The 26,993-nt window shown below is 33.9% G+C and overlaps 1 protein-coding gene across 4 annotated transcripts in view; it reads right to left on the bottom strand.

Moving 5' to 3' along the window:
• LOC124639995 overlaps positions 1–26,993 on the bottom strand; it is a 190,284-nt gene that overhangs the window by 63,806 nt on the left and 99,485 nt on the right. For 3 of the 4 annotated variants that reach the window (XM_047177545.1, XM_047177544.1, XM_047177548.1), the window contains one exon: positions 19,448–19,480. The gene's annotated coding sequence lies outside the window, so the exon portion shown is untranslated. Of the gene's footprint in view, positions 1–19,447; positions 19,481–21,910; positions 22,096–26,993 lie in introns of those variants that run through there. The other variant, XM_047177547.1, reaches the window with a different exon arrangement.

Here is a 26,993-nt window from a genome sequence, read left to right as displayed (position 1 = left end):
CACACCCTGTATACTTAGAGAAGAAAGAGACCAACAAAAAATAAATCAGATCCCACCAAAAACATTAAATGTAAAAAAAAGCCAATCCTCTACGCAATTCCTCCACCATAAAAAGTTTTGAGATCGCATAGAAGCCAAGTCCTGTTCAACTTTATTTATAATAATAAATCAATATTTTGTGACTATATCAATAGTTTTGTTCACATTACAATAATATTGTCTTGGCCATGAGCACAAGTTAAAAGTCGCTCCTTGAAATAATGTGTAAATACCATTGAATTGATAAATTCTATATGGACATGATTTTACGATTGGACTGATTATGCACTGATTGGAATTTGAGATCACCATGGACTAAACATGCGCCATAGTACATGTGCAGTTCATTGATGTTGGATGATACTGACTGTCGGTCATTGAGTAACAATTGAATAAACTAAAAGTATTTAATTCTGTGATATTAAACTTCATGTTTGACTTTCAACTCTCCAAGATATGCTGTATTATATTTGTAGTTTATTGTGCTCATGGCCAAGTCAATTTTATTGTAATGTGAACAAAACTGTTGATATAGTCACAAAATATTGATTTATTATTATAAATAAAGTTGAACAGGACTTGGCTTCTATGCGATCTCAAAACTTTTTATGGTGGAGGAATTGCGTAGAGGATTGGCTTTTTTTTACATTTAATGTTTTTGGTGGGATTTCTATTACAGACTGAACTGATAACGGAGTCCGACCAATTAGTGAAATTGACGCTTTGGTTATTATCAGTTTGATTCTACAACTTAACTAAGATACCTTTGCAGAGGTTGTGGCTTTATTTACGGATAAGACCCTCTCTATAGGGATTGAAACTATCTAGAAATATACATTCTCAATTGTTAGGTCCATTCTTTGTTTGGAACTATGTGGCACAAACGATTGAGTGGAATCAGTGGAACTGGCCAATAAGCTTAAGTTTCTCGTATTGAATGTTCATTTATAACAATCATAATACTTTACACAAGCTTGTTACAAAAGGATCCGCAGAAACAATCACTTAAAGAATATACTTGAATTTCAACGCAATATTATTGTACACCGTTTTAATACGTTTTCTTTTTGTAACAAGAAACATTTGCGCTACAAATACTTGGAACACTGCCAACTTTATTTACTTTACCTTCCCGCTACAAACTAAGTTTAGGTATTCGCGTAAGTAGAACGTAAGTTATCTCATAAGCCGCTATTAAATGTAGTACAATATTTGTACTACCTTCAACGTAATCGACATCCAACAATTTAGAGCTAAGTAAATACACATCTACTTAGCAATATATACAACAGTGATTCAATTTAATATAAACCTAGCTCAAACAATGTCAACGAAAATGAGGCAACTCTTAAATCTATCCATAAAAGCAATCACAGTCTCTGATATTATACAGCGAAAAGGGCAAGTAAAAATGAATCTTAATCACAAGTATCATGGAATAAAAGCCTCCTAAGCCCCGCAAAATCCGACGATGGCCTGCAAAAAGGGAAGACAACGTAGGTTAATTTGAATCCCCGCGTTTGTAAGCCGAACAATAATTGGATTTGGACGTCCAAGTTGACAGTTCATTTCGTTGTTTCGTCCCTTGACATGTACCGTTAAGATTATGAAAAGTTATTATTTCAGAAGATCCCTCCCTCGGCTAATTTGGATAAGAGCCAATTATAGAAACGCCCAACTTTTTCCTTTTTGAAACTGAGTTAGGTGTAACGCAATTTTGCGAGGCAGATTTATGTTGTAATTTCCTTCAGAGGGGGACAAACGCTTTGAGTTAGTTAACTTAAGCATCGTCTAATTAGGTACTTTTAATTCAAACTGGATCAACTCTCGACTCAGAGTCGTAACTTTCTCGTGAATCGCGCTCTGCAAAACAGTGTCGACATAAAACAATCACAGCGAGACGTGTAATTATGTAATTATTCAGGACAAATTAAAGTTCGGGGGAAGGGTGACTTGTCAAGTGCGCAAAAACGGTAGACAGGCGAACAACAGCGGTTTTTGTTTCGGCAATAACAAGGGAAGACAAAAACAGTGGCATCAAAATGTATGACACTCAACCGGCGCTCGTCTCGCCAGTTTTTGTACAAGTACAAAAACTTTGAAGGGATTGTAATGCTCGGACTTAAGGGCCTTAAGTGATTTTCGTCGTATTTAGTTGAAGAGTTTGCAAAACTTTTTCCTTCAACTTAATTGTTTCGTTATCTATATTTTTGATGGGAAAGTTTTGTTCTCCCATTGTTTATTCTTAATGTTGAACAAATGTTCTTCTACTTTCTTCGCTATAACTTGTATCAGACAGTGTATTGTCTGACCTATCAACAGAATGTGTGATATTGATGACTTAAGGAAATTGAATGAATGTCTACAGCCATTACCTTTTATCAAAATCAACGGTTACATCGAATCGTAGTGTAGTGAACACGCTCCATCAGTAACGAATGATTAATGGTTCACCAAATAAAGTGTTGAAGGGACAAATGGCTAATGTTCATTTTTTATCTACATCTAATACATCAATACTCGGAGTGAGATAACGCGAACGTTATGTAATGAAATAAATATTTAATAAAACTTGAGATGAAAATGTTCAGCGAAAATAAAAAGCTTAAGATATTAAAACAAGCCAACCAGATTAAAATAAAAGCGTTCAAGCAACGAATCTTATTTTAGAGCTCTCGGGAAGTGAAAAGTTGCTACGGAAATAATCCAATCACAAGCAATAAAGAAGGGCAAAGGGAAATTAATACCAATGCTGGCGACAAAGTTGATCTTGTTCGTCTTGACAGATGTCTGCGAGATGAAATATTGTGTCGACACGATGACTGGAGACAGTTGGAGACTTGTGAAGGACTTAATTCAAACAACTACTACGTAGCAAGGTGAAGTCGTTTGTAGATACTTTTTGTATAATGAGATGTTGGATTTGTATACGAGCGACATGCCGAACGAAAAGTAGCTGTCAGCTGGCGGTGAATGACATCAAGACGGATTGCAAGTCGCAACCTATTTTAGCTTTAAGTAAAGCCATTATATAATTTACTGCCTCGTATTTTATGTTCTTTTTAATATTTTAAAAGGCAATGTTACCCTTTCTTGAAGATAACGAGAGACGGACTTTGGTGACGCTTCGGGCCATAAAATTAATTAAAAAATTAGATTCCGGCGCTAAAAAAGTCGTTGCCCCAAATAACAAAATTTCCAAGTAGGCACCTCCATATTCATTAAAAGATACCGAAGTAATTTTAAACACGAAGTCTTAATTCTTTCTACGATTAGAAAATAAACATTATGAGAACCGGCTGGCAAAACACACATCAAATGTTTATTAGACCAAAAGATCACGCCGAGCCAGTTATATGGCCACCCAAGATGAACAATGTTACCAAAGGTTTCTCATATCATAAAATCTTTCTTTTTATCGAGTACCAGTACGTTTAGGCGTAAGGGAATGAGATAGATTTTACACCCACTCGGTTAGCTTCGATTGTTTTACGATCCCTAATCAAATACTAAGTGCATATTTGCTTCAGATATTGCAAAATTTACGATGTTAGTCCTTGAGTGTTTATCGTGAACATTAAAGGCTACGTTTCGATCAGTTTTATTATTTATTTCCATTAGTGGCCTGACATGATGTAGTATATTTGTAGCTGAGTGTACTAATGTTTTTTTGGTTTGTATTTTAGCAAGTCTATAAAATACATTACAGTATCAGCTTATTTGCAAAATATTAATGTCTATACGCACATCATTTTTGGCTCTTTTGAAAGCAACGCTGTAAAGGCTATGTATTTATGATTAAATTAGCATCAAATTAGCTTAAATACTAAAGTCCCATACACAGTGATTCACTATCTTGTTTTCCCTACAAGTAAATCCAATTAACATCATACTGGAGAATTTTCTGTAAATAAATTTCGCGTTGCTTAGACATTCGTTGTAAAACGTCTCGTTTGATATATTTATTTAATATATACGAATAATTCTCAGTGAATTATGCGCGTGGGCAGGAAGACGGTGTTAGATCGGATATTTATTGTGATACTTCTCATCTATGAGGGATTTATTGGAGGTGGGACGGTGGAGTTTGGGCACAGTTTGTAATGTGGTGATAAATATCCAGAGGATTGCCGTTGATGACAGTCGACGCTGCTGTGGAAGGTCTTTAGACGTGTCAAGCTTGTCTTGGAATCATTTGACACGGTATAAAAACGATAAGTAATGAATAATCAGTTTGCCTAATACTAAAGATTCTGTGACATGAACATAGTTTTCGTTTTAAAGTTTTAGGCATAGGTGTAGTCATTTATATCGATAAAAAAGTGAAGATAATGAACAAAACATTATATATGTGATCAAAACCTAATCATAGAGCAATAAATCAAACAGTATTGTAGTTAATCAAAAAACAGGTAGCTTTATTGATGCGAACATTAGTACTAAACCAGTCAAACTTCAAAGATAGCCCATAAAAGTTTACCAGCAGACATTTATTACTGAATCCAGCTACTTAATATCTTCAATGCCATAAACCATTGCTGGACAAGCAATATCAATTAAAGTGTATGTTGCTTTGAGTGAAGGTCCAGCGAAAAGGAATGTTTATTAAAATCAAGATAGTCGATTGTTTGAATAAAATGAAGGAAGAAATTTAACTGGAGATTATTCTTGGATAGAATTTAGAATATCAGCCATGGAAGAAATGTCTTGTTTCTTTGATCTTGAATTCTTAAATGCAGGTGAAAGTCGTGGTGGCCTAGTGGGTAAAGGACCAATCTCTCAAGTATGAGGGCGCGGGTTCGATCCCAGGTCAGGCAAGTACCAATGCAACTTTTCTAAGTCTGTATGTACTTTTTAAGTATATCTCAGACACCATTGGCTGTGTTTCGGATGGCACGTTAAACTGTAGGTCCCGGCTGTCATTGAACATCCTTGGCAGTCGTTACGGGTAGTCAGAAGCCAGTAAGTCTGACACCAGTCTAACCAAGGGGTATCGGGTTGCCCGGGTAACTGGGTTGAGGAGGTCAGATAGGCAGTCGCTTCTTGTAAAGCACTGGTACTCAGCTGAATCCGGTTAGACTGGAAGCCGACCCCGACATGATTGGGAAAAAGGCTCGGAGGAGGGAGGTGAAATTAAGAATTACTTTGAAGATTAGCTTCAAGTTGCTGTTGATCTTAAAACGTGTCGGAATACTTCGGAAGGAGAAAATATGATAGGTGTCAAAATAAAAGATTTCTTTGAGACAAATGTAAATGCCAGTTTAATTTCGAGCCACTTTAATACTATAGTGGTTTCTGTTAGAATGGCTCCACAAAGACATGTTCAGTGCTCAGAACACGATCACATAAAATAGCCAGTAAACCTTCAGACACCATGTCAAACATAAAACAGAACGATAAAATTTTTACAACTCCAGAAACATGAAAAGGGATTAAATTTATTTGCTGAGGCAAATTCCATTAAAGTATTTGTTGAAACAATTAAATTGGATTGTGATTTATTCAAATACTTTTGTGATTGATTCCAGTGGATTTGTGAACGGATTCATTTGTTATTGAACAGCTTGCATCGATTTTAATATTTATTTAGCTGTATGCAATCAAGTATTTATTTCTAACTTAAATGAAATCATGTTTTTTATTACTCTGCACTAAATTGGCGATAAAATTGCTGTTGGCATTTCTCATTCTGCCTGTCCATCTACTCCCTTGAGAGAGATTCGTTCGCAGTTAGAAATTTTATTTCGACAGAAACAAAAAATAATGAAAAAGTCATTTTCACGTCTCAGATTATTTATTTCGTTACTTCAGAAACTCAATTTCAAGTACATAGATTGATGTTTTGGAGTGATCTAAGTAGAAAACATTTCAAGTTATTCTCGTAAGATCTTATTTGAAAAAAAGTCTCTTTGTCTTGTTAGCAGAAAAATAATTAATTAAGGACCACATTGAATCCACTTCGTATCCAAAAATAGAATAAATTATTCCGAAGCACCTAAATCTAATCCACAAAAACCAATTACGATAATTACTAAAGAACCAATTCGTCGCTTGAATAAATCGCAAAACCCAACTTCAGCTAGCCGACAATTAGTCGAACACACAGTAATTAGCAGCAACAGCGTGACAACGGAATTTAGAAACAATATTAAGCCTGTATTGATCAGCTACTATTGAACTTGTGTTTTACCCACATCAGTTTTATTCCCAAAGCCACAACACTAAAATACACTTTGTTACTAACGATATACAGTCCAAAATCGGATAATGTAGAAAGCTTTGTGTCCTTTATAGTGACGTATTGACAGAATGAAGACAAAACTAACGACAGAACAGCAAATATTGGCTGCTCAATTAGACAAATGAAATTCAATGAGGGACTGGCTATGACACACAGCCCGTATGTAATGAGGGAGGATTTTGGCTTTATTTATTATAGCTCAGCGATGAATTCATTTTGAGTTTTTATCAATTTCTCCAGCGATTTTACATATTAGTAACAAGACCACTTCATAAAATTCTATATTAAAACTAAAGTCGTAACTAGATCTCTTATTTCTAATTCAAAATTCGAATCTTAAACACCACTCATAACATCAAAATCCATTAATTTCAATTTCACCGTCTCACCGCCAACTACTCAGCGTCAACAAATTCAAGGGTACAAACGTACTAATTCTAAACACGTTGAGAAAACAAACATGGCTGAATACGAGGGTGTTATGACATCTGTCAGCTGTGACCATGCCAAGCCACATTAACAATGTACAACGCTGAAATATCCTCCACTGTTTTCTATAGAACCATTTTATTCTGAAACAGAATCAGTGAACAGTAGGTTTTCGTTAATTTTTAATGTTATTTTATTTGTACTGAGAGCTTTGGGATTGTATTAATTGTATGAGTGATATTTAAATAACGGAAAGTTTTTCAACATTCTTTGATTTACTTCAGATTTAAGCAAAGCCTTAACTTGAACTTATGTATGTTACAGGATTTAACATCTTCATCAAACCAATCATAACGATACAAGCCTAATCAAAACCCAATAACTTAAACCTTCCCAAAAAAGAAAAAAACTTTATCCACGTTCCGACTCATAAAACAAGCAAAGGATATGAAGCCATATTTCCAAATTACAACAGGCTAGCAACTTTATTCAGTCATTACCAATTTCTGGGGCTCATTACCTGTTCTCTTTTAAGGAACCGACCGACGAATCTATCTCTATGGCCACTGCCCACATAAAAAAAAAAACGACAGATGGTTCAAAATAAAACCCAGAACGGACATTACGAATTATCTCAATTTTGATATGGACTACAAAAGAGTGTTAACTTGCAACATGTGTGTATTAACGGTTGGAGTTTAGGTAGCATTTATCAAAGTTTTTTCATTTACTTTATCATCACCGTGACGAGCTGATAAGCAATTGTTTTCATAAAGAGGATTAGCTTCGGTATTTTAATTAGGATCTGTCAAAATGTGGATGTGATTAGAATAGGAAGACTTAATTAGGTATTGAATCGGTGATTTGCATAAATGTATAATTAGTTATGGTTATATTTTATTTCTTGCTTTGTTTCTTTGAATTTAAATTGGTTTTAATTTATCTTTCTTTCAACCATTTTATTATTAAAATTATCTCATAGGTTATCCACGCTTAGATTCTGATTAATATTAACTTATATCTTATATATACAACTGCTGCAATGTCTATAAAAAAATCACCCTCTTAATCTTGCTACTTTATCTAAGAACCATTTATTGACAGTTGGAAATTTAAAAACTGTAACAAAACGAACGACATACGGTGGTCATCGATAAAACTGTCCCTCACATGGGCACGCAACGTTTCTGAGGATGTCACAAAAAAATAAACAGGTACCACGGCCTTCGTTAGCGGTACGGAAACACAAAAGCGAAAAAACTGATACCAATCTATATATAATTTCTAAGAAGTCACGGGGGACTGGGTGCGATGAAATTTTTGGTCACCAACGCATAATTTATCCTTTACTGTTCACACCACGAGACGTCGAATGAGTTGTCAAGACTGTTTGACGGCTTCTAGATTACCGATAAAGTGAATTATAGTTTGTTTTATATGCAAGAATTTGGAGATACGGTGGAGCGCACGCCAATGGGCCGTGTAAGCACTTAAAATTTGATGAAGTTTGTTTGAACTACTGGTTTTGCTTATGTTATGGAACGTTTGATGGCATGAGAAAATAGATCCACGCTTTTCTATTTGAAAGTAAAATATGTTTCTTTGAAAACTTCGGTAAGTAAAATATCTTTATTTATTTTTATTGCTGCAGTAGCATCTTTAACTATGTTAAATCGGTTTCCATCAAAACAGTTTATTCCATGTCTAGTTCTTTGTTACATGGCATTGAAAAGGAGACACAGATATGGTATTATTTAATCTTATACAGTATTTCTATAGATGTCACCCAAACAGATTTTATGGCTGTATCATAGAATCGCAAGTAACAAATAATGTGGCAAAAATGTCTCAAAGTTTTCGCTCGACCGGCACTATCAAAAGATTCAACAGATATATGATTCCGAAAACTTTTGTCCACTTCCAACTACAAATCGGTGCCTTTAAACCGAGGGATGTATCCAATAAATTGAGATGTCTCACTATTTTACTAGCGTTCAAGTTATTGTCACCTTTTTTTGGGTTCAGGTAAAATCTCGGCCGTAGCATGTGGCGCAGATTGCGTTTCTTACAAAAATGATTGATGGAGCTTCAAATTAGTAAATCGACGGCATCTCTATAAAAACGGCTGGGAAGTGTTGATGATCTGCTTAAATATGATATACGTCAGATTATTATGTCGATAATGATATTACTAGATGAAGCAGAAAGTAATGATGTTGTGAAGGTTTTTGCTGGAATATGGGGCGATAGCGAAGACTCGAAGGAGGTCTGAAATGATTACTAAGTTCTAACCAGTTACCAGATTGAATTTGCTAGAGTAGAATGAAAAAAAAAATGCCTTGATATACAATGTAAATTTTCTATCCGAAGCTAGAGATAAGCTTATAACATAATCATATTGCGCCATGCGTTATTTACAATTCCAAAAATTTCAAGTCAAAATAAAAAGAAAGTTTCGATAAATATCTTGTTTTACGATACCAATGTAAAATACCTAGAGATTTTACGAATGGCAGTTGAAGTAGAGACAATGATCAACACAAAAGAAACTTGACAGCGGGGACCTTCGCTTTGGAGATAAATTAAATGGTTTTATTCCTATTGTTAGTATTTTACGATACGAGAGAATCAAGTACAGACGAAGCAACAATTCTGCGGTTATTGTCTGCTCGTAATATAGTGGAGAGGAAATAGCAGGCTTTATTAGGATTTTTCCTTTTATGGGGTTAGTACCAATTCGAAAGGATGTTCGTACTAGATTGAGTGTTATTGCTGCACCTACCTGTATATGTACTTAAGTTTTAATAGCGACAACTTTGATGGAGTGTTCATTTATCAGACTCATTTCTTCATTATTTACTTTCATACTTCTCTTTTCTTTAATTCCTTTTATTTTCTGTTTATCACAATTATTTAAAATCTCACGTATATTATCCGTTTTAAAATTATTACTTTGCGCAGTTTCATCATTTCTCAAAAGTGGTTCGTCTGTGCCTATTTTAGCACTCCAGGCTTTCCATTACTCGGCATTTCAGATTTAAGCATTCATTGTATTTTAGACATATTCATCCATTTTACTATTATGCCTAGTATTATCATAAATACTTTGGTCTTCTCTCTTAAGTACTGTTGAAACAATGGCTCATATTTTGTTAAGAGTACAGTAAATGCGTCGAAGGTGTTTGAAAATTTAATAGGCTGAAGTTAATTTTATTGCCATGCGAGTATGAAGGTGCATTTGTATAAGTTTTATAACTTCAAGAGTATTTTATGAAAACTTTTGTGTATCATCAAGTCAGAATTTCCTACGACATTACTCATAAATTGAAAGCAATAATAAAACATGCAGACACTTTATTGTCTACAGTGTCATTTTATATCCAAGTATCTTTTAGAGAAGTTTTTAGAACAACAAAACTGGTAATCAACAAAAAATTCTCTTCAAATCTTGATGGATAGGATACCACACAAATTCAATTACAAACCTAACAGTTTATTTTAAATCAATTGAAAGACGGTACATTCCTGCATGACCAAATAAAAATCGAATTTCATCAGCACCAACAGCTAACACGACCAGACCTACCCCAACATATGTCGACTAATGAATCAATTCTGACTACAATAAAACCGTACAATACTTTTAATCTCAGCTAAAGGCCCCTAAACGGGCCCTTAAAAAAGATAATAAAATGGTAGCAAAACTGTTTTCTTACAGTCATTCTGACAAGTGGCGATGGTAAACACGGTTTATGGTGCTGAGGGTGAATTTTACAATTCATTTTTAGGGTACCGTGGGTTCAATGGACTTATGGTTCATGGTTTGACGTTGACAATAAGATTAACATTTATTTTTGAAAAAAAAAAAACTGGGTTCACGTATAGCTTGTTTATTCTTTCTTCTCTCTCTGTTAAATACGAACGTTTTAGACGTGAAAACGTTCTCCGTCTAAGTTTGCCTACATGGTTAGTACCAGGTGTTCAATTATTGTCTTTAGCTTGAATCCTATAATAGTCTTCTTCAACGCTTTCGTTTTCTTATACCAAAACCACATGACTCGTAGCGTCTTTATCCTACCGCTCACCACGAAGTAGTGTAAATGGTTTATTCTCATTAACTTTATTATCACCATTCTTCAAAGTGCCCAAAACTACCCAAACTGCTGCTTAGTAACTTCAATGATACACACTGATTGTTTAACTATTGTGTCTGCATCGTGGACAGTGAAGTGATGAATTTTGTTCGCTATAATATAAGGAACCTTTTGCTCAAGAGCAGCTCTAGCCAAGTTTTTTAGTAGCGTCGTAAACGTAGCTCTATTGAAACGTAACAGTCTTGTTTAGCAACATATGCTAGGCGCCACGCTCCTAAAATAATAAAGTTTAGCGCCGAAGTATAATGCGGATTTTTTGTTAAAGATACACTCATTTTGTTTTTGTGTTAGTTTTGAGAATATGGATATTTTAGACTTGCTGTGCATCTGGTTGTAAAACTTTTCAATAAAGATTTAGTACTTTCAGGTATAATTTATTTATTTATGGTTAAGTCGACATGGTTAGAAATAATGTAACTTGTGAGATAACAGCTTTTAGAAGAGTATGGAAGAAGAAAACATGCTGCGTCGATTCCAAATAAAATTACGATAAGGGCAGGAAGAAGTGAAATCGTAAGAGGACTCTATCTAGCTTAAAAATACTTCTGTTAATTGAAAGTTAATGTAATAATAATTGACTATAATAACCGTGTAATAATAATCAGAAAGCACCCCATGCAGTACATAGCATTATTATCGCATTAAGTAAATCAAAATTGAATGCAATATCCACTTTATTGTTATTTTCATAATTTTGCGCAAATCGTTCTATTGTGAACATTAAGACCGTTACTGCAAATAATTTTAAAATGGCTCTTATTACAAGGTGTTAAGGTTCATGAAAAACTTGGAATAATTGACCCTAAAATATATTCAATACAATAGAAATATCGTAGGGACATAAAACCATCTGTCGTTTATTTGTTTATATTTTATGAACTTTAATGACATTTTAGTGTTGAATAAAATGCGGTGGCTAATGAAGGTATTGTGTTAATAAATGCTAAAATTCTCGAGTTTATTTATTGGTCGGAATATTTCAATGTGACAGGGTTTTTTACTTATTGCTTTCATGGAATAATAGCGAAACTTGGTATATCGGTTCAGTTGTTGTAAAAGTATGACCATACTAGATTTTACTTCGAGTAACTTTCAAAAATTCCCAGAAGATAGGCAAAGGTATGTGTTTTTAGGTATAAGTTTGGAATTTTTTTTAAATGTTTTTAATTTTTCTAGGTACTTCAATTTTTGTGAGAAAAAGAAACCAACTTATTTTCAAAGAATTTTACCAAGTCCCAAACCAAAAGAACTATGTATAAATATTATATCATCACCTCAAAACGCATTGCTCAAAGCGAATAAAACCATAGCATATGTTGAACAAAAACTCCCAAAAATTTATAACGCGTCAAATCTTAATAATGGTTTCCTTCGAATAGAGATGTATTAAATTAATTGTGTTTCACATCTGCCGACCTTTTGTTCCTTTTTTTGGGCCAAGCGGTCAGGTTGGTCCTTTTTGTAATATTTGGGGCTACTAGTTTTAGCAAACTTTTTGTATAACAGTCTGTTGATTAAGTTGTAACATTATTTTTGAGGAAAAAAAATCTTTGCGCATATTATTATTTGATATGGAGAATTTTTACCTACTTATAATTCATACTTAGTGGAAATGAAAAAGATACTAAATCTTTCGTTGCCGTAAACCATCTTTAGAGAGAATGACTCATTCCAAAGAATAGTGATTTTCTTCTAAAGTTTCAAGCACCAGCTGTAGCCCATAATATTTGTCTTGAGACAGGCTTTAATCTTAACTATAGTAACCATAAAATCTAGAAACCTTTATGCTTCATTGTTGAACATTTTCTTCTACAAATAATAATTCTGTAGTTGGGTTTATTCTAGGTATTTATCAAAAATTCGTACCAGCTTCAAGTTTCTCTGCTTTTCGAACCCTTTGGTTCACATGGCTATTAATATCCTATTTTACAGTCAAGTGCTCAAAATCTTAGATAATCGAAGATTCTAGTAAGCTTCAGATATAGCTACATGGCAGTAGTCGCTAATATACCAAAATCTTCAGGTACCTGTCGAAGAATTACGTAGCCTAGTATACAAAGGACCTAACAGTACTTTTAGCTGATTAGCAAGTATTTTCAGACAGAAGGCTGTATAATAAACACTAGACACAGCAAGGGTTGTAAACATTTATGCACAGTTTCGCTAACACATGCTAAGGTGTGGTAAAACCTAGCTCCTTTCAGCTAACTCAAAAATACTCAGAAGCGGCTTTCCTTTGCTCGAAGTACCAACACATTTAAATTTTATTAAGGTATTCTAAACACTATGTATTGTTTACCTTGGCTTTCTGAAGAGCTTTCTGAAGTTACCTTTTACTTATCAAAATCTTCACCTATTATGCTACTTGGCTTATCCGTGCCAACCCTTTTAAATTCACTCCTTTCAATCCAACTATATAAATGAGTATGACTATTCATGTCAACTCAATCAAAACTTACGCCCAAATCCCGTTCAGCGTTAATAAACTAACTCACATTTCATCGTATATCCGTAGTCGCTTTGTATTTTGCTTCCATAATTATCGCTCCATGTTTACATCAAACAATATATCAGATTCGCTCATTACCATACGAGAAATCGATACCTACTATCGTAATTATCGAAAACAATGTTCGCTCTTGTCGCGCAGAGATACGATCGTAAACTACTCGATAAGCAACTCAAAATCCAATGCTTATATTACATTTCAATTACCATATAAAATGTTCTTACAACCGCAGAGCAAGACCCATTGCGTCTGTACTGATAATCATCTAATCAGAGATCATTCAATAACTTTTATTCCAAGCCGATCAGACCGAAAACTGCAAACTAAATTCAACGTTAACTTCATTTCTGTAGAGTTTAAAATAAACTGGAGAGAAGACTAGAAACTTCAAATCGAATCCACAGTGTTATCTCAAGTTCGTTCCGTTTCCAATGTGTCACTGCTTGAGGAACATAAGCAATCGAATGTGACATTTATCTCTATCAGTGTAAAGTTCGTTTCTGTTTGATACCGCAGGGGTTGAAATGACGTTCGTATTTTGATAGGGATGTGGAAAACGTCTACGGATTCGAAATTCGAAACGCAAAGCGATGTCGATGTCGAGACGCTGCTCCGGAGAGTTGTCAGTTAAAAAAAAGATTCAGTACGTTCGGATATGTGTACTTTGTTATTTTTAATAGGTCTCAGTCATAATTAACAGTGATTTTTCGTGTCTCGTATCCGATTCTTGAAGGGTCATTTGTGAAGATAAATCTGTTATTGGATGAGAAAATAATAACGATTGTTGAGCAATTGTATGTATTTAGTTGGATACACTTCGTTATGAGTTACGTAATTCTTGTACATCGTAAGGCTAATTATCAAGAAGACAATTTAGAATATCTCAAAAATCTAGAAGAACAAAAAACATTTACTTGACTACATAAAAGTCAGCGAACAATTTAATCCAAAACTTAAACACTCTAACAACAATGCCTTTAAAAAGAGAACATTCCGTAACATATAAAGATTTATTACTACACCATACAACAATCAAGACCCTATTGTTTAATTCGTCATTAAAAGAATTACAGATCATCCTCATCAACAGCCCCTTGATACTCATAAAAACATTGTAGAAACTTTACAACTTAATTATCTACATCTGTTAAACCTCACAGCGACGCGATTTACAATGCACCTTTGTGTCGTAATAAATTTTAGTGAAGTAAAACTTTTGCGGTTGGAGAAGAAGAAAAAAGTCTATAAGAAAACAAAGGGCAGAATGAATTAAACAACATAATAAGATCGAACACCTGCGGATATAACGTCTTCATTAAAAATGAAATAGGGACTCCAAACAGGTGCCATGATTGGTGCACCGAATCGGCATCGTCTGTTGATCCGTTGTTCGGCATCAATAATAGTTTGTTCCTTTATCAATGTTTAACTTCTGAATCTTTATCATTACTTTTATGACTTATCTTTGCTTCAACATTTAGATCTCCTTCAATTTCTTCATCGTCATCATTAATTAATAACAGTTTCTAGAGGTACTTTATTTTTAAGTGTTTCAGCGAAAATTACTTCTTGAGCGATTTTCTAGTCAAGATTGTAAAAGTTTCTTGGATTTATGCAGATTATCACGATACAGCTCGATTTGAATTCGCTGTGTGCGCAATTCTTGAAACTGATGACGTAGTATACGTAAACGATGTAGTGGGATGCTCGTTACTAGTTTATGTGCCTTCGAAAGGTGCCGACTTGGTATTGCTATTTTATTTCCAGTAAAGTTTTAAGGGAAAATAAGCTTAATGTCGAAAGTAGTAAAGGTTTGCCTGAACGCACTATAGAAATGGTCAGCAAAATTTTGTTCTTCAAGTTATTGTTATTTAAATGGGTGTGTTTAGATGTCATATTTATTTTCAAATCCTATCATGGTTTCCGTAGTTTTAGTCCATGAATATTTTAAACAAAAATTTCATGTAAATCATCGGCTATAGAAGAAATTTTATCTGCAAACATGATTTTAAATTTCTCTAACCGTATTTTTGTACGTCTAAATTCATTGAAAGATTTGATTAATCGTCGGCTGACTGGTTTGGCCACATTAGATAATTATATGCTGTTAAATTTGTTATTTTTTCCTATTTAACTGGTCTATTAGCAAGTAATTATGGACCATATAATTTATGTTCATTATTAGCATTTTCTTGTATCCTCAAGTTTATTGGTTCTGCTGTTAGAAAAAAGCTACGGTGAAATTTTTCATGGTCATATAATTTGTTTTATGACAGCCAGAATTTATAAATTATGAAGAAGTTTTAATAATTAGCTCAACACTGAAGGTAAGTACTTCATTAAAAAATATAGGACGCAAATATGATGTGCTCGTAAAATATGAAGTCAATATCTTCCGTTAGTAGTCACTGTAAAACTAATCAAAATAGTTCAGGTACTCAATATAGCTGAAACGCCATCAATAACTAACTTGCAACCCAGAATCGGATATTCGTTACCTCCCGATCTGCATACAAATCTAAGTTCAGCAAGTAACCGTCTCAAAATCAATCCTTGGGAGTCAAAACAAATTTAATCCAGTTCTCTCATTTCAAAACAGATCTCGTATTACTGAAGCCATCGGCGGTAATTACTTGCTGCTGTTGACAGGGATGCGGAGTAAGCAAGATGGCGACCCTACTGACCTATACGTCAAGCGAAGCTGGTAACATCTGTTAGGAAGTTAATTTGACGCGAAAGGACAGGGTTAAAAATAGAAGCTGTAAGTGGAAAGTACCTACTTACAGATATTTTTCGGAAAACATTTGTTTTTACCAAGGCGGTTATTGCATAAGCTTCCAACACCCCGATAAAAAGTTGCCGTATGCATAAGCAATAAATATGGATTCATAAGCTATACTGATGTAAACCTTAATTAAAATTGGACCAGACTTTTGGATTAGTAGGAGTAGTAGTACTTTCATGTTTATGGTTAACAATATGAAGTGTGAATACTATTTACTTCATTTTGTTTTTATCGAAATCCTTAATTTTCATTTGTCCCTTTCTTTAATATTTTTATCTCTTTGGACTTCATCAAGACTGCCAAATAACTTCTCAACAAATCCCTTTTCTACGAGAGAAAATTCCCAAGTATGTTTAGTCTTCCATTTAAAATCACAGCCGGTGATTATTATTCCCGTTCTTGACAGGGACGCGATTGGCGGGAACTTCCAAGATGGCGACCCGGCCTGACCCTTGCGTCAAGCACGAAACATCTGTTTTAACATGTCCGACCGGTGGTAATAAGCGAGCTCCAGTTTAGGAAAAAAGATATTTCTTTCGGGAAGAATTTTTGGCGGTGTTGCAAAGGTTGGGTAGTCAATTTATGTGATTTTGTGAATTTGATTGGTGGAGTGGATTAATTTTCGAAGACTAGGTTAGCAGAATTTAATTTACAATTTTAAGCTCACTTAGTTAACTCTGACGTTGAAAAGCGTTTTGGGCAGCAAGCATATTTATGGATAATAGACACACCAAGAAACTAAAATCGCTGGAGCTTAGAGTCAAGAGCTGAGTTCCAAAAAAAAAATATTCATGAGAGTCAACAGAAAATTAATTATTGGTAGGTACAATAATTATATTTTAAAGACTTCCCGTCAAAAATTAGATGCACGTTTGCCCACAATTAGAAACTAGTGGTAGGATGCTAAGCCTCTTGGGGAATTTTTTGCCCAAGAATAAGTTCCCAGAAACTTAAGCGGTTTACGATGATGTGCTGTCACCAAACTTTTTGTCCACATAATTAATATGGCTAAACTATACGCCCACTGTATGACATTTCATCGTAAAATAGAAAAAAACCGTTTTGGCGCTACGATTTATTTGAGAGGTTTGAGAAAAAAATTGGGCCCAAAATTATGTGGTTCCATATTGTATTGAGTTTTGATCTTGTTAAGTGGAGATATTATTTTGAAGACATTAACTCCATTACAGTGATATTTATATCAAGAAAAATCCACAGAGGCGCAAAAGTAAGCAGCATCTTTAATAAAAAATCTTTAAGTCAGCCATAAACTTAATACAAAAGTATAATGGGCGAGGCACGACGCTTAATTTCCGTTCGCTTACTGTCTTCTGCTAAAACTCAAGATGTATTTGCTAGCAACTTGGACTGTTCGTCATCCTTTTAACTTGTTTACAACGAAAAATATTCTGTTTACGACCCCCACATTAGTGCGAGAATAATTATGAAAAGAATTTTCGCGTTCTTTTGCAGAAAGAGAAATTGTTTTTGGCCAAGTATCCCGAACGTTTTGCGCGTTGGCTTGCGAAACGATTTGGGTTAACTAGCAATTTCCCGTGACTCCGTTCACACGTTTCTAAAGATAATTATTACAATGATACTTTGTAAAAGCTTCCTACTAAATTGCGCGGGGCATCGAAAATGCTGTATTTGTGCGAAAACTCTATTAAAATATGTAAATGCTTCAAATGGAGCCGAACAAACGGAAACTAAGCAGCAACCAAGTTTAAATAATAGATGGCGCCCCTGGGTACAGTAATCAATAATACCACTTTGTACTGAGTGAGTTTAATTAGTTATCAAAGCCGCATTAAGACTTTGTATTAGTAATTAGTATATCAAAGTGACTGATGTTGCTGATGTGTTACATAATTTATGGTAATCGTACTGAAACTATGAATATTGTAGATGGCATTAAAAGCGAGCACACAATGTGACTATTAGGGCCTATATTTTGGCACTTCTGTATAATGCGGCAGATAAAAACAACACTCACACAAACGCAATTAATGAAGAACATGTTATAAAACTGGTAAATAATAAACTTAAAGAAAATCCAAACTACATTAAAAAAAACGTTGATAACAATCAAGAAACTACTATAAAAGAACTTGAAGATGAAAACAAAACAATTTTACAACACTCTTTAATACCCCCACTCATATTACAGTCGGCCATTAAAACCCGCAAATTTAACGTTCAAAAACGTATGAATAAAAATACGTTAGATGAGAATACAAAATTTTATGGCCTGTAAAATAAGCTCGGTAGAAAAAATTGGATTTATGATAATTTCGCTGGCTACTAATAAAAATTTGGGTTAGTCCGGCCTCTTGTTATGGGCGAATGTTTTTCTCTTATAGGGTGCACTTGCGGTAGGTATAATGTATACTGTGTAGTTGATGTTTAGTTTGAAATTGGAGCAAAGGAGTTATACCTAAAGAGCTTTTTTTTAATGTTATGCATTTGTGAGTTATGACTATTCTTTGGTAATCTTTAGGAGTCATTATGGGTAGTCAAGGGCTAGAAACACGGACAACTAGGCTCATCAGGGTTGTTTAGGTAACTGGATTAAGGAAAAGACAGATAAGCTCTCAGCTACCTACATGTGGTTAAACTGGCACCCGATCAAAATATTGGTGACTAGCTGGTGCCCGCGACTTCGTCTGCGCAGGTTTAGTATTTCGAACAATATGTTTACAAATTGTAGCCTATGTGTTATTCTGATGTATAAGCTATATTATTGTAAAGTTTCATTAAAATCCATTCAGTAGTTTTTGCGTGAAAGAGTAACAAACATCCATACATCCATACATACAAACTTTCGCGTTTACAATATTAGTAGGATTATAGAGGTACGTAAATCGAAATACTGTATGAAAAGGTATATATAGTGTGTACATTACATAAAATAAACATTATTAACATTAAAAAAAAAACTGAAAAGGAATATTTCAATTAATTATATTTTGCACTTTACAGAGAAATAAATCTCGCAATTATAATTAAACGCACGCCTTCATATACGTCGAAATTCGACGTAATTTCAGCTTTATTAGTATTATCCTTCATTTCTTATTATAAAAGACTTATCGGACATAAATCAGCAGTAAAAATGAATGCAGCAGAAACCATTATTATTCTTTAAACGTCCAATCCAGATATTTCCTATAAAAGATGGCCATATAATTAGCCGTCGATTGCCGTTAATTGAAACGCCTGTCGCTTATTACTTTTTAATAATACTCTCAAGTGCTATAAAACAAATAATTTTATTTGGACTAACGAACCTTTTAACGATGTATCCCGAAATGCCACGGCATCTGAAAAGAGAATGGACAATAATTAATGTATTTTTCCTTAAAAAAACATCATTATAAATTTTTGGGTGCTTGAGAAATGTTAAAAATTAACGTGTACTTGACTTTGTATTTTTATTATTCATAACGAGAGAGTTTCTGAGAATCTTGCTAGATGAAATTGTCTTCCGAAAAATTGTAATTTCTTATTGGCAACACTTTTAAGTTTCCTACTTGAAAGTTGGTTTAAGTTTATATCATTATTGGAAGCTTCTGAATTTGTTAATTTAAGATTTCTTGGTCAGGGACATTGCATTACACTTTATTGTTTTCTGAACATTTTCGATTTTCTTTCATCATAAGCCTTGTAATAGTAGACAAGTAACCATATTTTTTTCGGTGACAATATTAATATTGGTATGTACCTACAAGAACAAAGCTACTCATTGCCAAATATCCATAGTAATATCTGAAAGTGTTTGACCACAATTTTAGGTAGGTATACAAGTTATGTTGATAGCCTAGACCATAGCAATGCCTTCTAGAAACCATAACTCGGTCGTTCCCGTCGACCGACAATAATAAAGATGGATGAACATTGGTCTCCATCATCATCCTCCGAGCCTTTTTCCCAATCATGTTGGGGTCGGCTTCCAGTGTAACCGGATTCAGCTGAGTACCAGTGCTTTACAAGAAGCGACTGCCTATCTGACCTCCTCAACCCAGTTACCCGGGCAACCCGATAGCCCTTGGTTAGACTGGTGTCAGACTTACTGGCTTCTGACTACCCGTAACGACTGCCAAGGATGTTCAATGACAGCCGGGACCTACAGTTTAACGTGCCATCCGAAACACAGTCAGTGGTGTCTAAGATATACTTAGAAAGTACATACAAACTTAGAAAAGTTGCATTGGTACTTGCCTGACCTGGAATCGAACCCGCGCCCTCGTACTTGAGAGGTTGGTCCTTTACCCACTAGGCCACCACGACAACACAACATTGGTCTCCAATGGATGAAAAATCAATGCTAAAGTTTCTCTCAATTTCTAGGAAAGTCTAGCCTGACCTTACTAATATTATTCGTATTGAAGATCATTATCAGCCTATGGCCCGTCCACTGGTAAACTAAATGCTGAATCAAAATTCAATTGAAATTATGCTGCCAGCCTCTTGGGTACGCTCCCAGTTGACAGCGATGGGGATGAATTTTTTGACGCCTTCTAGATATAGTGTATATATTTTAGTTTTTTTATTGTTCTACTAGGATAGTTTTCTTTTTGTGTTGTAAATATCTATTGATTGAAATTATCAATCAAAATCAGGTTTATGTATGAATGGCTGAACTACAATTGAAGGTATTGTCTGTAATAATAGTTACAGAAGTTATTGATAAGTTAAGTCTAATTTTAGTGGGCTTTGACTCTATTAAATCAGCTTCTGTATTTTGATTTAAGTTTAGGTTATCTTAAATCGCGATTTTAGTTATTTTCGTCGTATTTCCCTTTCGAAGTATCAAGATCAAAGGCATTGTACAAATAACTTCTATTTTAAATTCAGTTTATACGGACACCTAATGAAAAATTGCCGACGGATATTTCTAACTCAACTTCATTCCGCATTTGTAGTAGACTCAAAAGTTATGGATCAAAGTGTGCCGTAGACTCAAGCGATTTGCCTATTAATATATTAAAAACTAAGATAGATATTACGTATTTCCTTAGTCAATATTCAAGTTACTTCATGGATATCATCTACTTAAATCATACTTTCGTATCAAGAAACACGTAATAGTTTATTTACAATTCATCATTCATAAAACTCTACATAACAAATTCCTGCCTATTTCCGTCAATATTTATAAATTCGCTTTCATTAAAGACAAATTTGGATCCGCTAACTCTTCCCAACGATATGAAGATGTTATACAAACCAATGACGGAGCATATTCCATGATTAGAAATGAACAAAAAACTACTTCTAATGATACCCACTTGGATTCCCTTCACACGTTATTCCTATTACCTGGAAGATGGACGTGAATTTCTTTATGTCTATCTCCGTCTGTAGCGTTATTTCTAATATTTTTGTCTTTCTCGTTTTTAGAAGGTTTGCCGCTAAGATCTGGTTTAATAATGTGCTTGTAATGTGTAGATTATGGGTCAGTAATACCATTTTTAGGAAGCGAATTTATTTGTACTGTTTTGTTGTATTTTATACTTATAGTATGAAATGCCGTCTAATATTTACAGCGGATAGTATTGATATTGATGTAAGTAAAAAGGCCCTAAGTGTTAGGTGCTTAGGGCCTTCGCAGAATTTTAAATCGCAGATTTTTAATGGGATATAAAATCATTTTATCATTATATCTTAAAATTATAGCTCTTTCTGAAGCAATTTTATCAATTGTAATACATGCCTACTAAGTTAAAAATATTTTTCTTAATTACACTTACCACTTAAAATCAAATTTAAAATCCAAAACACACGCCCAAATCTTAACGAAATCACTTTACAAACAATCAGTTACAATAATTCAAAAACTTTCATTCATAAATCGTCACAAAACTAAAATACACGAACTCGAAACACAACAAAACACGACACTTCACGGAATTGAGCGTACGTTCGCTCGCGACGAAGGATCATCGCTTACTGGCTTTACTGGCTTACTTCAACCGGTGAGCTCACAACAAACACACACACAGCTGCAAGTGTCTATACGACGCATAGCTTGTTTGTGTGGGTGCATCACCTACGACTTATACTTCTGACCAAGGCTGTACTATGTCCATTTCTGAATTAAGCAATTATGGTTAATTTCGAGGCTCCCCATATTATATTCAGTCGTGTCGGCGAGAGAAATGTGTTATTTTGTATCATAATTTGTGTGAAGGCATCCGCCTGAGCAGCTGTGAATTATATGCTGTACGTGTAATATATTCTTTATTTTTTTCTGTCTATTATTTAATTTGTTAGACGGTTATGTTAAAAAGATATAACGGTTAAAACCTCTTTTGGTAAAACTGCGCTAACGAAGGATGCTTGTTTGGAGTTAATTGCAGTCTATACATGTTTTTTAATCTGTTCTTTTATTTATTTGTATGCAGAGTCTGAAATTATACGTTTGTGGGTTGCCCCTAATTTACTTCTTTATTTACTCAGTGTAAATAGTACGTTGACGGAGGAGCTGCAGTGTCTTTTGCACCTTGGTGACCTGTTTTTACCCCGACAACTCACAGGAGAGCATTTTCAAAGAATGTCACCTCTTTTATGAAGATTTCTTTTTTAAAATCCTTTTATTTATATATATTTAAAATCCTTTAGCTTAAGCTAAAGGATTTTAAAACACTCTTATAAAAAAAAAAAAAAAAACTGTGTAAATAATGTCGCTTACACAGAATTCTATATGCTCCGAACAATATTACATAGGTAGCACGTTTTATATGAAATCTAAAAACATTAAGCACACAATAACCTTACTCTTCACCACCTTTACGGTATGTTTTGAATCGTTCCACTCTATACAAAACTTTATTTGAAACCAGGCATGAGTATAACTAAGTTTGATTCAAAACAAATTAAACTTCAGTTCTCATTTAATAATAGACACACTCTGTCTTACAAAGCAATCAAATAAAATCAGAAACCATCAAGTATCTACTCACTCATCAATCATTCGATCGTTCAATCGTTCATTCGAAACCGTTGTCAATTCGAATTTAAAATTTTCGACGTTGAAATTTTAAAATAAAAAGAATTTTAACACTCCAACGGCCGGTACAAATTTTAAATCATAAATGGTGTGATTAATGTTCCCTGGGTTTGTTCCAATGACACTTTCCGTCATCGTTGGCTAATTTGATTGGACATTTTGGTATATATTACAAGGCAAGGCGGGGCCTATTGGGTGTAATTAAAAATCATAGATCGTTATCACGCCAACCAGCCAAGTTTCCGGTGGGTCATAATAATTGTTCAGAATTCATTTTAGGAATTAAATAAGTGTTGTGTGAATGTGCGTGTTTTGAATTAAGAATAATTGGATTTGCAGTGAATGAGCAGGAAATGTTTTTTTTTTTCTAAAGGTTTTTGTTGAAGAGAAATTGGAATTGAAATGTCGTTACAAAATTTTTGATGCCAAAGCGTATGTCTGAAATAATTTAAACATTTACGAAGGTGTTGGTTAGAGATAAATAATTAAACTTGAACACGTTGCTCATATTGTAGTTGTATATTGCAAGTAAAATTACGTGGCGCAGAAGCCAAGTTATTACCCAAGTTTAGAAAATTTAACATGACGTACATATATTTAAACAATGTTCCTACAACGTTAATGTGTGTTTCACCACCAACGGTGGGAATAAAATTACAAGTACAAGCCGAGTTTAAACGGGAGCCCTTAATGCGGCTTATAAAACATAAAGCTTAATAATAATGATTTTCTGGCTATGAAATTTGTATGGGAAGAACATAAAATCTGTAGAATAAGTTGTTTTAGAGATAATAAGCGAAGCTAGATTTTATGTAGAGCATTTTGAGGGTTTTCTTTTCACTGGAATTTACAACACTATTTAAGTGTTAGATGAACCAATAACATAGCCAACCCATGTCTTGCTTTTCTATTTTCTTTAATACCCTCACTTTTATTAACAACACTACCTACTTCCTTTATTATCCCAAGGAAAGCCATAGTATCAATAGAATAAACGTCATTACCAAAACATCTTCCAAAACAGTACATAGTAACGTTATTAATAAAACACATCAGACGCGACAGTTCTAACATTAAACATAGTAATGTGGGCGTAATATAATACATTCGTGTCAGAAGTCAGAACACTGTCTTATCATGTTTTGATGAATTATCACTGTACTCCGCGTTCCCCAGTTTTGGCGGTACAAGTTATGCGCGATCAGAATTTCTAAAATTCTCAAACTCATCTTTCTCTTTCGCTAAAGTTTTGATATCATCAACGTTGAAGTTTTTGAGGCAATTTGTATTGTTAGTTTGTGTTAAGTCATGGGGATCGATTTTGGGTTAATCTTTTTTAGATTTTTTATTTGCTTTTAGGTTAGGGAATTTTTTGGTGTTACGGTTAGAGCTTAGGACTTGTCAGTAGTGTTAGTTGTCATTGATTCTAAGAACTATTTCCATGTATTCAACACATGCAATGTACGAATGCCAATATAGTTTTTTGGCCAAAGGATATACATTTAACATTAACATCTGATTGATTAATTTGCATCAAGCATCTCAAAATTCTATTGCACATATCTGAATTAGATGCTAATTTTCAAAAGAACCCTACACCAGTAGTGGACAATATACTTATAGCAAAATGAAGAAGAAAATAACATAAAACCCAACATTATAACAAATGCAAAACCGACCCAAATATTCGCTATATCTGCTACCATAACCCCCAAAGTTCAGCTAAACGGTGCGAGAGAACTAATATGGCCAAATTCTGTCTCTCTCTATATATTAGCCGTATCCTATGGGACGTCGTTTGATATGCAAATGTGATGCTCAGGTAATATTAGTCAATGCTTTATTAGTTCTGCTTCCTAAACCCGCTTTGAAATGAACATAGCAGTCGTTGATTAATATCGTGCTCCGATTTGAAAGAGCTGGGAAGGGGTAGTGATTGATGACGTAAAGACTATCGGTGATGAATATTATTAGATTGATTTTGTGTTAAATTTTAATATTCATTTTAAAATGATTGAGGACTGTTGACTGTTGGTGTTTAGAATAAAAAAATTTGTTCGTGATAAAAAAATAAGTGGTCACTGGTAGAATTCTGTCAATATTAGCTTTTTATTAAAATGACACCGATATTAATGAGTAAATCCTAAAATTGTAGTCAATTTCATGACCAATTATACAACGTGTAACTTAATTAACGCACATCCTGAAATTAGTTTGTTCAGAATCGTTTACTGAATAGATTTATATCATTTTTAATATAGGTAATTTTTTATCCCAAAATTAATTAAAACTTCGGAAATTATTGTCATATTAACCCTGTACAGTCAAAACAAATTCAAATAGACCGTAACTCAAAGTAATAAGACTTCGTGTATTGTCGGCTTTTTCCGTAGTTTCGTTATATTGTGTCGAGTCGAGCGGCGCGCGGCGCTATATTTGCGTGCGTAGTAGTATGACCAAAATGTTCTCCAAGAATTGGTATAACTAATTTAGTAAATAACAATGCATATACATGTGAAATTAAAAATTCAGTGTATGTATTATGATTATAAAATAATATTCTAATTGGGGTGTTTGAGGGTGTGCGTTAATTATGTTACATGTTGTATATTACGGATTTAGTGTCTTTCTCAAAGTTATTCATCAGTACCCATAGAGCTTTAAATACAAGCAATTTTATTTTTAAAACTAAGAGGTAACATAATACATTACCCCATAATTTAAGTCAGTGTTCAATATTAAGAATAAACACCCAACAATTGAATCTTAACACTAACTCTTAAGCAACAAAGTTCAAATTCAATGAGCCCATTAATTAAGACAAGAATTCCTACGTAAAAACGAACGTTACAAAATTAGAATAGCATGCTTTACGTTAATTTATAGAACCGGCAACACTTAATTGAATTAATGTTTCAATTTGATAAATTGAAACCAATTTTAACTTTTACAACTGAAATGAATCGCGATGAGCATTCATAATTTTGGGTACGATTTTGCTATATCGTGTTTTTGAACGGAAATGTCTTTATTATAATGTTCTTGTAATTTGTTTTATATTTGATTAAGTATTGTGTATTTAAGTATGAGATTACGATTATTTTTCTTGTTAGGTATATTGTGGTTATGTGAATTTGATTACAGATTTTTAATATATGTTTCAAATTCTATTTTCATGCTCTCTTGGTTCTCTTTACAATATATCTTCTTCTACCTTGATGTCCAATTTAGTTTAAACCTTTTACAATTAACATTTAGAATCAAAGGCCTTGTTAGTATGCAATATAGCCAGCATGAAATACATCTCCATTTATAATTTCTAAGCCATCTATTATTTCATTAACAAAGGTCAGACTAATAATGAATAATTCCCTTTCTACAATTATGTTTTGCGAATTCTACGCTTAGAGTAATTACCACCATACTGCAGACTAACAACAGCAGAGAAACAGTCGGTCGACAGTAACAGTTGACCCGATGGTCGACAAAGGTTTTTTTTAAAGTAAATCTTGATTGGTCTGAGACCGGCTGAATACCCGATCTTTGTAATGTGCGTGCTACAATTCATCTTCATACTGATTTATGAGCTCAAACAAACTATCGGCCTACTAAAAGTTTGCAGTGTGTGAGTCCTCTTAAATACAAAATCGGCTTTTGTCAATCGAAAACAGAAATAAACATCCTCATTTCGGAATATTGAAAATTATTGTTTTTGACTATAACATTTCCAATTATCGTAATGAGCGTCACACGAATTCTAAATATAACATGATTTAATATGCAAATGTGAACACAGAATTTGTACTAATTTAGGGAGTCTATTA

Source organism: Helicoverpa zea, chromosome 20 (genome assembly GCF_022581195.2).
Source record: "Helicoverpa zea isolate HzStark_Cry1AcR chromosome 20, ilHelZeax1.1, whole genome shotgun sequence".
In the NCBI taxonomy this organism is placed as follows: Eukaryota; Metazoa; Arthropoda; class Insecta; order Lepidoptera; family Noctuidae; genus Helicoverpa; species Helicoverpa zea.
Note: the sequence above shows the minus strand (reverse complement) of the source record. Positions and strands in the feature narration are given on the sequence as shown.